The sequence below is a fragment of the Erigeron canadensis genome, chromosome 5, assembly GCF_010389155.1.
Source record: "Erigeron canadensis isolate Cc75 chromosome 5, C_canadensis_v1, whole genome shotgun sequence".
Taxonomy (NCBI): domain Eukaryota; kingdom Viridiplantae; phylum Streptophyta; class Magnoliopsida; order Asterales; family Asteraceae; genus Erigeron; species Erigeron canadensis.
The window spans coordinates 41,722,644-41,735,532 of NC_057765.1; the positions used below are offsets into that span (position 1 = coordinate 41,722,644).

General features: G+C 34.6%; 1 pseudogene; it reads left to right on the forward strand.

Annotated features, from left to right (window-relative positions):
- The first annotated feature begins 7,897 nt into the window (after window positions 1–7,897).
- LOC122598870 lies at window positions 7,898–12,386 on the forward strand (annotated as a pseudogene).
- Window positions 12,387–12,889: the final 503 nt, after the last annotated feature.

Here is a 12,889-nt window from a genome sequence, read left to right on the forward strand (position 1 = left end):
GCATGTAAAGGTACCTATGTTCACTTGGTATATTCATTTCGATCAATTTCGAGGTCATCGTCAAGACATCAACTGGTCCACAATCACACTCACACAATCACACTCACATCTTCTCCTGCCTGCAACCATATAAATGGGATCTCCATTAATTTAGAAACAAAAACAAAACAACAGATATAAAAAATAAATATTAAAAAAAAAAAGAAAAAAAAAAGACAGTGCTGCAAGAATGAGTTAAATCTAGAATTATTATTATTATTTTATAGGGACATACAAATCAATTTAAGAATTATTATTATTACTTCCAATTATTAGTTGATGTATAATATGATGAGGATCTTTGCACAGTTAATATCATAAGCTACGGTTTCAGTTTGAAAAAGAAGATTAGTGTTTTGGAAACAAACCTGTATAGGAATCGGGCCACATTATTATCGTTATTGCGACGAGATTTCTGCAATTTAGACATTGAGGAGAGGTATGTTGGTGACTAGTGTGTCACTCGCTAATCATCGGGATTAAATGGTGACTAGTCTTGATGTACCAATGACCCCGCCCTCACTAATACAGACTCAGAATATAAAAATCGGTTTTTTTTTTTTTTTTAATTTTTAAAGGTAAGATATAGGATTAATCTACCATGTAAAAATTGGGTACCTGTTAAACAAAAAATAAAAAGTAAAGTAAAGTAACTCCCAATGCCGTCTTCCACGGGTTTTGGGTCTTAATATCGTCTTCGACGGTGTATGGGGGAGGTTGATATGTAGACAGCCTTACCCCATCAAAGATAGAGAGGCTGCTTCCAGATTCTACCATAGGTAGACTAGGACCTCCAGCCTTGCTAGGCATGAGGATCGAACCCATGACCTCTGTTTCCAGAGACATGAACTCCAACCACTGATCAAACTCAGTTGGTTTACCTGTTAAACAAAAAATCTACTATGCAAATTCTTTACTCTTTTAAAGTAATCATTTTTAGTATTTTAAGATTCATAGTTTAACCTTTTTAATACATAAAACGTTTCATTGTTGGGCTTAAATTATCAAAATCAAGTGTTAAACTAGTGATTCTTATATATGAAACTTATGAATTTTGTACACTCCAAATCTGTTAAGACGTGTTAAGACACGAATTGCCAGCTCTTGTATGTCGTATACAAGAATCACACGACGAATGCAGTGATGATCGTGACGTCAGTGACGAAATGGTAAATGCGATTGTTGGTGGTCAAGGTAGATGTAAAATTATTTATATAAACAGGGTGATATGTGTGTGTTAAAAGATGATAGATATATTATAATGTAATACTCTTAGGGCGCGTTTGGTTCACATATAGTTATTGAAAAGAATGAAATCTTTTGAATGAATTGAAATTTAAAAGAATAAAATTTAACGGAATGTTTTTTATTTTTTGAAAATTCAAGTGACGGAAGGAGTGAAATTCTTTCCTCTATCTCCAAGAAATGGAGATTCCATCATTTGATGGAATGTTTACATTCCTACGGAATGAGATTCTCTTTATTTGAACAACCAAACACACTAAAGAATGAAATTCAATTCCAATTCTATCAAATTCATCAAATCCCGTGAACCAAACGCGACCTTATTTCCTATCCCATATTCTAACCTTTTAACTTTCGAAGACTAGGTCTACAATTATTATTGAATAAAATAATATAGATAATTATGCATATATAAGCATAATAACAAAAATTTCAAGATGGTCGTGGTTACAAATTTGGGCTCATTATTCAACGGATCATGTCCAATACTAGTTACCAGATAATGTAAATATATAATACGGTTTGGGCCTAATTCCTTAACCCATGAACATGAGCTAGTTTTTTCCAATTAAATAATCAAGTACTCTGGATTAAACGTTATAACTAAAAGTTTTGTATTAAAAAAGTAGGGAAATGGTAAATCCTCTTAATATAATTGCCTAAAAATTCTCTTAACTATTAGATTGAGACATGTAGCAAAATCAGAAGATGAGATTAAAAAAGAGAATTAGTATGTAACACTAATCATGTTTTAAAGCTTTTAGCATGATTTTAAGAGTATTAATCATTTTCCAAAAAAGTATACTACTAGTCTACTACAATGTTCTTATTTTGAATTTTGTTAATAGTTAATGATTTATCATCTTTGATAAGCAAGGGCGAACACATAATATTTACTGATTTGATGCAAATAATTGTATACAAAAGTTGCTAAAGTTCTTACCTACATTATAATATTAGCAAGGTGCCCGCGCGTTGCGGCGGCTAAACGGTGATTATAATACAAAGCATGCGAGATGAGACGACGAAAATAATTGCAAACCAAACCGTAAAAATTACCATTATATATCAAGACCAAACAAAATAAACATAAAAGTTTATTAATTGGAATAATCCGTAAAGAAACATACTTTATTTAAATACTCACAATAACTATACCCATGATATGATATATGACTTAATATAACCACTCAGTTGACGCCTTGGCTATACTCATAATCATATCTGCAAATCCTTGGCATACAACTTACATGGTGACACCTTCAAGAAAGTCCTTATCATTCAAAGAACCTCATAAGTTCTTACATGGTGAGCATCTTTACTATCCTGAAACATAATAATAGATAGACAAATCTATGTATATCTTTACTTCAACGCATATAAAAATTAATGACCCCCTTATTTTTAAAATATATAAAAATTACATTTACATCAATTATCTAGACCACTCGCGACGGCCACCACCATATCGCCTTTGCCACTATCACCGCCGCATTGCCGGACAACTGCGCTAGTTCCAATTCGTTAACAAATCAAAAGTTAAAGATAAATATATATCTGTTAACTAATCTTTTTAAAGGAGATAACAACATGAAGTTAAATTGTGAGCATTTGGTAAATTGTAAGCTTGAGAAATCTACAAACATGAACCTAGAGTCCCACAGGTCCATACATCTTAACTCGGTGATTAAGAAAAGTATGAAAACTTATAAAAACATGGTACAAATTTGGTAAATAAAACTTGCAGAACGTAAACTTAAATTTCAAGTGATGTGCATGTAAGAATTTAGTAACAAAACCAAAAAATAAAAGATAATATACCTCACTATCATGAACAGGGACAAAGCCAGTATATTTTTTGTGAGCGGTCAAATTTAAAAGTCGTTTATTATATATAAGATCCATCTTCGCGGGGGGGGGGTTAAAAAAAATGGACCCTCACCCGTAATTAGAAAAAACCGGACTCCTAAAAGAATTTCGTTGATGATCGGAGTTGAGAAGACCGAGTTTAGCACAGGTGAGTGCCAGTTATGGAAATATTTATCTTTTACATGAATATTGGTCTTTGCAATTTTGGAGCCATGATGTACAATTTAGCTTCCAACTTTACCCCTCAAGTAACCTTTAACTTAGGAGAATCTTCACCCTTTTTCAAACTCCTTTTTCAACTTTATTAAAAATTAAAACTCAAGATTTTTTCTCTACCAATAGAGAATTTATCTCAAAAATAATGTTTCTAGCATAAGTAATGTACTTCCAAAGAAGAAACTTATGACAACGACGATGACATTTGTTGTAATATTTATTTATTTCAAATATACCTCTAAAAAATTACATTGTATCAAAAATGGAATGGGGGCAGTTGCCCCCACTACCCTCATTGTAGAACCGTCCATGATCATGAAGCCAGATAAACTATAGGTGTACATGTCGTCCAATGTTTTCGGAAACGGGGCTAGTTCCGACAATGTGAAAAAGCAATGAAGATTTAAGCTGCAAACAGTTACAAATAGTTATTCCATAAAGCTAAAGGATATTGTATCTTGACATGGAAGAAAATATAGTCAGCCAGCTTTGTAACTTAAGGGCCTGGAACTTTATCTTGTAATAATTGTATCTAGACATCAAAGAAAATATAGTCAGACAGCTTTGTATCTTAAGGCCTTGAACTTTATCTTGGCAATAACTAAAAAAATTATTCCTTACCAAGCAGACATGTACATACCATTAGTTCTTAGTACATCCAAGGTAAACTATCGGGTAGATAAAATTGCCACGCTTCATGTTACGAAAAGCTTTTTTAGTTTTATTAAACATCATTATTTAACCAATTTGTTTAGGTGACTTGATTAAAACTTCGGTGGGAAGCCCGACAACAGCACCATGTGTTCTCACCAGTTTCTATCTAAAGAGCATTTCATACAAAAACTTAAAAGTAGGTCTTCACATAGTATACAAAATCAACCGAGGAAATAAAGCTAATAGGTAACAATTCCTATTCCTTACTAAACAAACAGTTTATCACAAATCACACTCATCCAACATTAGTTTGGATATGTTGTCCCATAAGGGGGATAAGGTACGACACTATGACTGTTGTTTCTATTAGTTTCAAAGAAGCATCCATCATGTGTGATCATAGCATACCCACTAAACAGATCACTTTAAAAGGTATAAACAGATAATGTTTCAAAACTGGAAACATAGATAATTGAAATAGCAAATACCTTTGCATCGTTTATGGATCCAAGATCGAACTGCTTCATAACTCAGCATTTAGGTCGACCAGTCTTGACTGCATACCAACATGTAAAAGAACGATAAGTGGCATCCAAATAACAATAATATGAAGTGTGACCAAATACTACTTCATGCATACATATACACACATTGATCCTTTTTCGGCTCGTTGGAAGTGTGATTGTTCCCCGACTTCACCGCAAATTAAGTAATTTACATTTGTTTGTCTCATGAACATCCTAAATATGCTTGATCCACGTCAGCCCTCCCCTGAAGAAAGTGTAGAACCGTGGGGTGATATACAACGTACCTTCATTTTTTCACTTATCCACCAACGCTCATCCTAATACATCTATCTTGTACCTGTCCATCAACATTTAAAAAGTATAAAAATAAGACCGCAAAAATCAAATACTGAGTAGTATCCTATATATTTACTTTATACCCGTAAGTACATTGACCTTTGATGTTAGATTTCTTGAATTCATTTGTAACCTAATTAGCCAATCCTGTTTTATACAAGTGATGATCCATCTAGTCGTCTACATTAGTGTATATATATCTTGTAATGTAATTTTTAATATATAAAATCACCAAAATTAGTAAAAAATAAAATACCGTAGGGTCTGGTCGATGCTACACCATATCCGCTCAAGATCGCTCCTTATTTCATTCCACACTTGAATCGGATAAAACTCTTAAATTTTAAAAATAGCAAAATCATAAAATAATCAAATATTTGATAGGATATATGGATGTAATCATGTATATATATAAACTTGTGTATCGAAGAACATGTTTATAACCCATATTTTTAATCAACAAATCGGACGATGAGAAATGGATGATGGAGTTTCCCCGATGAAAAAAGGGAACGATATGCGGTGGTCGACCGTCGAGAAGAAAGATGGTGGCGGTTGTGAATTGTGATGAAGGGCGGCGGTGGAGATGGAGGGCAGCAATGGAGATGATGGAGGGCGGCAGTGGAGATCTGATGGAAGGTCGATGGGTGATGGAGGGAGGCGGTGGAGCGATGGGTAATTAGACAGATTGACAGAATGAAAAAGATAGATTTTATGCATAGGGAGGGGTATTTTGGGAAGTGAAATAATGCTTAATTTCTTAATTCCAATACCCTTTATAAGGGTTTATAGATATCAATTCATTATGACATTATGTATGTAGGGGTGAGTTATTTTGAGAACTCCTAAAAAAAAAACTCAAGAACCATTCTGGACCACATATTCTTTTTCTCTTTCTCCCTCTTCAATTAAATAATAAAATTCACCCAAATCATTGAAAATGTTATAACTCACAAACCGTAAATTGTTAGACGAAACAAAAAGCATGGGTAGTCTTAAAGTTTCGTCCTCTTTCATTAGATATCCAATTCGATATACTTTTGACGACTTTTTAATTTTCGTTTTCTTTTTGGTAGTTACACATAACTTACACATGTATAGGTTGAACAAAAATTATGATTCGGAACGGGCTTCGCCCTTAAGAAGATTCATAAACCAAAGCTAGTGGGGGTGATAGGTCATAGAGGGTGATAGGTCATAGAGGGTGATAGGTCATAGAGGGTGATAGGTCATAGGGGGTGACCAGTGAGGGGTGTTCTACTTAATGGGTTCCGTCCTTAGCCGTTATTCCTCCGCCATGGACTGACGGGCTCCGTCCTTGGCTACCATGGCTCTGCCATGGATTGACGGGCTCCGCCCTTGACCTTCATTGTTGTGTACATATGTTCATTTACTAATTTACATGTGAAAACAATAATTTTACACATGTGTAGGATAAACGCGATGAGAAAAAAAAAACGAAAATTAAAAAGTCGTCAAAATTATATCGAATTGGATCTCTAACGAAAGAGGACGAAATTTTAAGACTACCCATGCTTTTTGTTTCGTCTAACGATTTACGGTTTGTGAGATAAAACATTTTAAATGATTTGGGTGAATTTTCTTATTTAATGAAAGAGAGAGAAAATATAAGAAAATGAGTGGTCCAGAATTGTTCTCGCGTTCTTTTTTATTTGTGAGTTCTCAAATAACCCTTCCTCTATGTATGTATCTCCTCCTCTACTAGAGGAGGAGTTCGGTTGATGTCACAAAATAGGAGCTGTCAAATAGATAGATAGGCTATGTTAGTTTTTGAGGTTATTGGAGGTGTTTATACTATGTGAAAAAGTTGCTTTTCGTATTTTTGAAAGAATATGGTGGGCCTTTTGATCAGAATATGGGAGAGAGAGGTAGGGTCTAGCCAATTTTCTTTATTTTCTTTCTCTGCATCTTGTGTATAAAAATTGGGCGGTTGTTTTAAAATTTGAATTTGAGGGTTAAAGAGTTGCCAGCCTTTTATTCCACTTTCCACACTATCATATTTTTTCTCTCTCTCAAAAATAACACAGACTTCCTACTATTTTCTCATTTGGATTATGTTTCTTCTTCTATATGCCGTTCAAATAAAAACCCCGAAGGAAAGACGATTGATTGGTTTATTTTTGCTTGGTAGTATTCAGAAAAGTTATAAAAAGGGGAAGAATGTGTTTTTCAGTGAGCTGAGAAAGGTATAAAGATTACTCATCTGTAAGTGTTCTTATTTTTTCAACTCTATTTTATTCTAATTATAGGCAGTTTATTTGTGACTTTTGGAGTATTTTTTTTGTTTTAAAAGAGGTTGTAATTATTACAATTTGTGAGTTCACCTCCATATTTGTGATTTAGGTGATTACTAATATAAAGAAATATAATTTATGGTGATGCATATAAAGTGTTTGTTGAAATGTCTAAAAGAAATTTGTAAATTTTTTTTATATAAAATTTTATGTCTTACAAATTGCAGGGGTGCTGTGAAATTTGTGGGTCAGGCTGAAGCCCTTGACTTGGCTTCTGAGTTCGAGTTGAATATGATTAGTGTTTTCGGTTTATTCATCGTATGAGAAAAATTGCAATTTTATTGGAACCTTTGATGCCGGTTGAAATTGGTCACAATTTGTGATTGATTCCTTGGTAACAAATGAAACCGATTACGTTTTCTTGCTTTTTGAACACTTGCTATTTGATGATAACTTATTAGGTGTTCTAACTTTTCATATTTTTCTCATAGACCGAAACAAAGTCCACGGATGATAATTGTCCCTTTTTTATTGGCTATGATGATGTGTATATATATTCAAAGAAACTTGAGTTTATGTGTTCCTTGGCGTGGCATTTGAGGTGTGAATGTGATTCCTATCACATGACAACTTTCTTTGATGCAGCCATGTTGAATCATTACTATTGCTAGAGCATGTCTGAGCCAAATAAATATATGATGAATTATACGGTCTTATAGAAACGTTGGGTTTATTAGCTCAAAAGTGCATGTTCTGATCATAAATAGTCTTGGTGAATGGGTGATGGGTTAGAATGGTCGCTAAGTAGTGAATGATACAGGTGTTTGTGGGTTTGGATACACTTCACTTGGAACCCGATGTTTTGTTTAGCTTTGCTGATCTGTGAGTTAGCAGCCCAACCATACAAGTACATAAATCACATCATCGGTAATGATTCCTTGGTTTTCTCAATTTTAAATTATATGGTTTGTCATTCATCTGTTTGATGAAATCTGGTGGCACAGTGGGTGGTTCTAATGGTTTCTATAATGGTAGAAGTGGGTTTTGGTTGAAATCGGCAATTTTGATGTACATCTCATGATGTTATGTCTGGTTAAAAGTTAAAACAGCTTGGCTTTTGTTGGTTTTGGTTGAAATCGGCATTGCTTTGTAGATGTGAGCAAGATTGACATGGCCACAACCATTTCGGGTTTCAAAATATCTATGCCCATAATGATCGCCCCAACGGCTATGCAAAAGATGGCTCACCCTGAAGGTAAACATGTAAATCATCTTCCAGTTGTGCATATAGATCATACTTCATAGTTCATACCTAAGTCGATATTGTTCTTGAGTAGTGGTATTTTACACTGTCATTGCGGGTCAAGTTCATAATAATATGGTCTATATCCTTGATGCAGGTGAATATGCAATAGCTAGAGCTGCATCTGCAGCTGGGACTATTATGGTTAGTAATCAAACTTTTCTTCTGACCGTTTTTGGGTGGCAAACTAACGAGAGCCTTAGTTTAGGGTAACATATATGACCATGATCCCATTCTCTGAACTATCTTCTGTTCTTAAAGGGTATCTAGATGTGCGTTTTGATGGTGATTATTTGATATCAAATAAACCAAACCAGATAACTGTTCACAAATGCATGATTCGAACACCTCCTTAATGATTTACTGAAATTTTATGTTTACGATTTTAAATGTTTCATATTGTAGACGCTTTCATCATGGGCAACATCAAGTGTTGAGGAGGTTGCATCATTAGGACCTGGAATCCGCTTCTTCCAGCTTTAAGTGAGCCATTGTTTCTTTTTTATGATTTTATTGCTTTATCCATCTTCCTTCTGTATGGAGCTATAACTTTACTGGCCCAAATTCAGGTGTACAAGGACCACAACGTTGTGGCTCAACTTGTGAGAAGAGTTGAATGAGCCGGGTTCAAAGGCATAGCTCTAAATGTTGACACACCATGACTAGGACGTTGAGAAGCTGAAAACAGGTTTACTTTACCCCCATTTTTGACACTGAAGAACTTTGAGGTTCTGGACCTTGGCAAGATGAGTGAAGTGAGTAAATAATATCACATGCAGATTTAATAGGTCTCAAACAGATATCATTTCAGCATCCCCCCCCCCCCCCCCCTGACATAATGAGTAAATGCAGGCTAACGACTCTGGATTAGCTTCTTATGTTGCTGGTCAGATTGACCGCACTTTGAGATGAAAGGTACATTGCAATATATTTTGAACAAATATTTTTTTCTACATTTACAATTCACCCAGCAGCCATTCTGCGGTTGTTGCTGTTTGGCATGATTTCCTACTGTTTTTCTAGTCACGTGTGATAGGGTTGGTCTTCTGTGAGGTGACGTGCAACAGATGGTCATATAAATGTTGGATTGAATATGGTTGCAGGACGTGCAGTGGCTCCAAACAATCACTACAATGCCAATCCTTGTGAGGGTGTGATCACTGTTGAGGATAGTAAGTAAAATCTGAACCTTTGTATAAAGTTCTCTTTATAGGCAGAAAGATGGTAGTGTTGGGTAATGGATTCTGCTCAGTATGGGTTCTTTTATATTACGGGTTGAATCGGACCCACTTGGTTGACCTTCAACCAGTCCCCTTTTTAGTTAAAAGTTTTGATTTGACCTGTTTGATATAACATCTCAACCCAAATTGACATATACATAAGCAAAATGGAAGAAATAGCCACCTCAATTAGTTCAACTTCAGGTTTGTTAAAGCTCAACTGTTTTTGCTGGTGTGTTCGATACTACAGCAAGGTTAGCTATTCAAGTTGGAGCTGCGGGAGTTATTGTATCCAATCATGGAGCTCGTCAACTTGACTATGTCCCCGCAACTATCATGGCTTTAGAGGAGGTACTCTGATTCATACTTTTACAGAGACCTTGGGCTGGTTAGTCGGTTGGGTAACGGGTCAGGTAGTCTCAAGTTTTGTTTTTTTAACTATGGGTGACGTACCCGTGAGACCCCGTCACCTATTCTGTTAGTATATAATGTAACTTTTGGGTTAAATCTTAATGGGTAGTAACCCAAATGGTAAAATAAAAAAAGTTTGTTTTCTCCACTCGAATGCAGATTAGTGCCGTTAAAGTTGTTTAATTTGTACGGGCTCCAATCTGAATGCTTCAAGCTGAGTCACTTCCAACGTGACTCGGCTCCAATTCGAATGCACTGATTCCAAATACTCCCTAAGGTGATAGTGTTGACTAAGACAGTATGTATATGCACATGTTATTTTCATATTTCTGTTTGCCCTTCTATTTGTGGTTATCTGGATAGATTTGGTAGAGTCGGGCTATGGTCAATAGCATGTTCACTTACGTAATTAAATGATGCAGGATAAAAAGGGAGTGGAACTACTTACGATGATTATGCCAGAACAAATGCTATTGAGATACATGACAACTTTAGGTAAAAAGCGAATAAGTTTCTACAAAACTATCTTTTTCCGCATCAAGTTACTATGTTGAATCTTTTTCTTTTAGACAATTTTTTTTTACTTTACCTGAATGACTTGTCAAATGCAATATAACCAGAATTGATCCATTTTTGTGGATATACTTCTTTTTATGAAATCTTTTCAGTTTGACTTTGCATTTAAATATAGTTTGACTCTGTTGTGACTTTTAAATAGCTATTATATGACACCAGCAACTTACTTCATAAAAATCAGTTCATTTTAGCCATAGCGGCATTAACTCTATCTTCAAAAGGGCGAGGTATTATATCCCAAATACCGGCTCTGGTCTTAAGTATATGCTTAATGGTGAATTACCTGGTTGTAATATATACTTTAGTCATAGCGGCATTAAGCTTCTACCCATTTTTTTTCCAAAAAAAATCGAAATTAAGAACTCATTTGAGATGGGTATCGGCTGATTTTGTTATTGAACAAGGTTTGACTTCAAGAAACACGACTTTAAAATTTGACCAGTAGTGTTTGAAAATATTTAGTCTATATATCTCATAACTATAAACATATACCCCCTTACATTTTAATGTTTAAAATGCAGTTGCTTGAAGTAGTTTGTGGTATATAAAAAGTGTACAATACTTTTCCCCGTGTCTTTTGTTTAAGCTGGGATCGGCGGTTAGTACTTGAAGGAAATCTTGTCATTGCTCGTCAATCAAGCATGTATCTTGACTATGAAAAATGCTAACCAAATTCTAAGGTCTACCCATATTAAAGTTTAGATGTTGGTATGCGTTTAAAAGGTAGTAGTCTGGCCCTTTAATTATATTTTGGTTGTTCCCCTATTGTCCCGCTTCTATAATTCTCAATGAATGGTCGCTAAGTAGTCAATGATACAGGTGTTTGTGGGTTTGGATACACTTCACTTGGAACTCGATGTTTTGTTTAGCTTTGCTGATCTGTGAGTTAGCAGCCTAATCATACAAGTACATTAATCACATCATCGGTAATGATTCCTTGGTTTTCTCATTTTTAAATTACATGGTTTATCATTCATCTATTTGATGAAATCTGCTGGCAAAATGGGTGGTTCGAATGGTTTATACAATGGATAAAAGTGGGTTTTGGTTGACACCGGCAATTTTGATGTACAGCTCATGATGTTATGTCCGGTTTAAAGTTAAAACAGCTTGGCTTGCATTGGATTGCTTGCTAATTCTTTTAAATATACTTGTAGCCAGCCACGTTCTCTTGCAACAAAATAACAATTAGTACACTATCAAGAAATATGAGTTATATGACCACCCAAAAGTTCCAATTGGTGAGAAAACGAAGCTCATAGATGAGAGGTATGTTTTTTTGTTTTTACTAAACAAATTAGTATGGCGTATTATTTTGTTTAATGACTGCATCTACTCAGGTATTCAATTTCTCTTGGTTTTATGATGAGGTGTGTAAGTATGCCTCAGCCGAAATGTAGAGAATTTAAAGGAATATGAAATGGTGTGTTTGGCTTATTATTTTGTTTAATTACTTTGTCATCGAGAGCCTTTTTTGGTTTTGTTTTTATTGCTATATTTTAACAAAATCTTAAATATGTAGATTCACTGAAGGTGAGTTTGGAACAACCACGAGGAGCTTGGTAATGACTCGACAAAAATGGTGTTTAGCTAAATTCAGTTGTCTTTATATATGGTTGAGTTGACACTAAAAATCACATTTACTTCTAAAGGTCTTGGAGCAGATACTTGGTTTCCTTATTATTTTGTAATTATCAAAGAATTTTAATTTATGATCGAGGCTCTAAGTTTGTCATACTCTTCTCAAACTCCGAATAAGTCTTTGTTGCTATATTGTTTTGCTTCGAATTAAAAATTGCATTCATTTTGAAACCAAAAGACTATTATTTGTGTGAGAAACCATTTTGGATCTTGAAAGTTTGGATCACATTTTAGATTGTAAATTCTAAAACTGGAGCTTTTTTGGTTGTGGGCTTTGGTCAATAATTGTGTATGCTATGTGTAGATTATTAGGTTCAGAGTGCAAATAAGTTGAATCATTGTATCGCTAACCGCATCGTGTTCAAATGGACTAAATCAATTGTCTCAAAAGTGAAGATGGATGTTGTCTAGTATTTAAAGATGTGCAGATTAGTGATATGTTTTTGTGTATAAATAAAGTTGCACTTATTTAGATTAGAGATATAATTAGTTTTTGTTACAATAGTTTGTAGGGAATTAAGATTAGTATAGTTTTAATATATTGAGCCACACTTGGGCGTTTCCAGTTTGAATTTTTTCTTATGTTACTTCGTCATA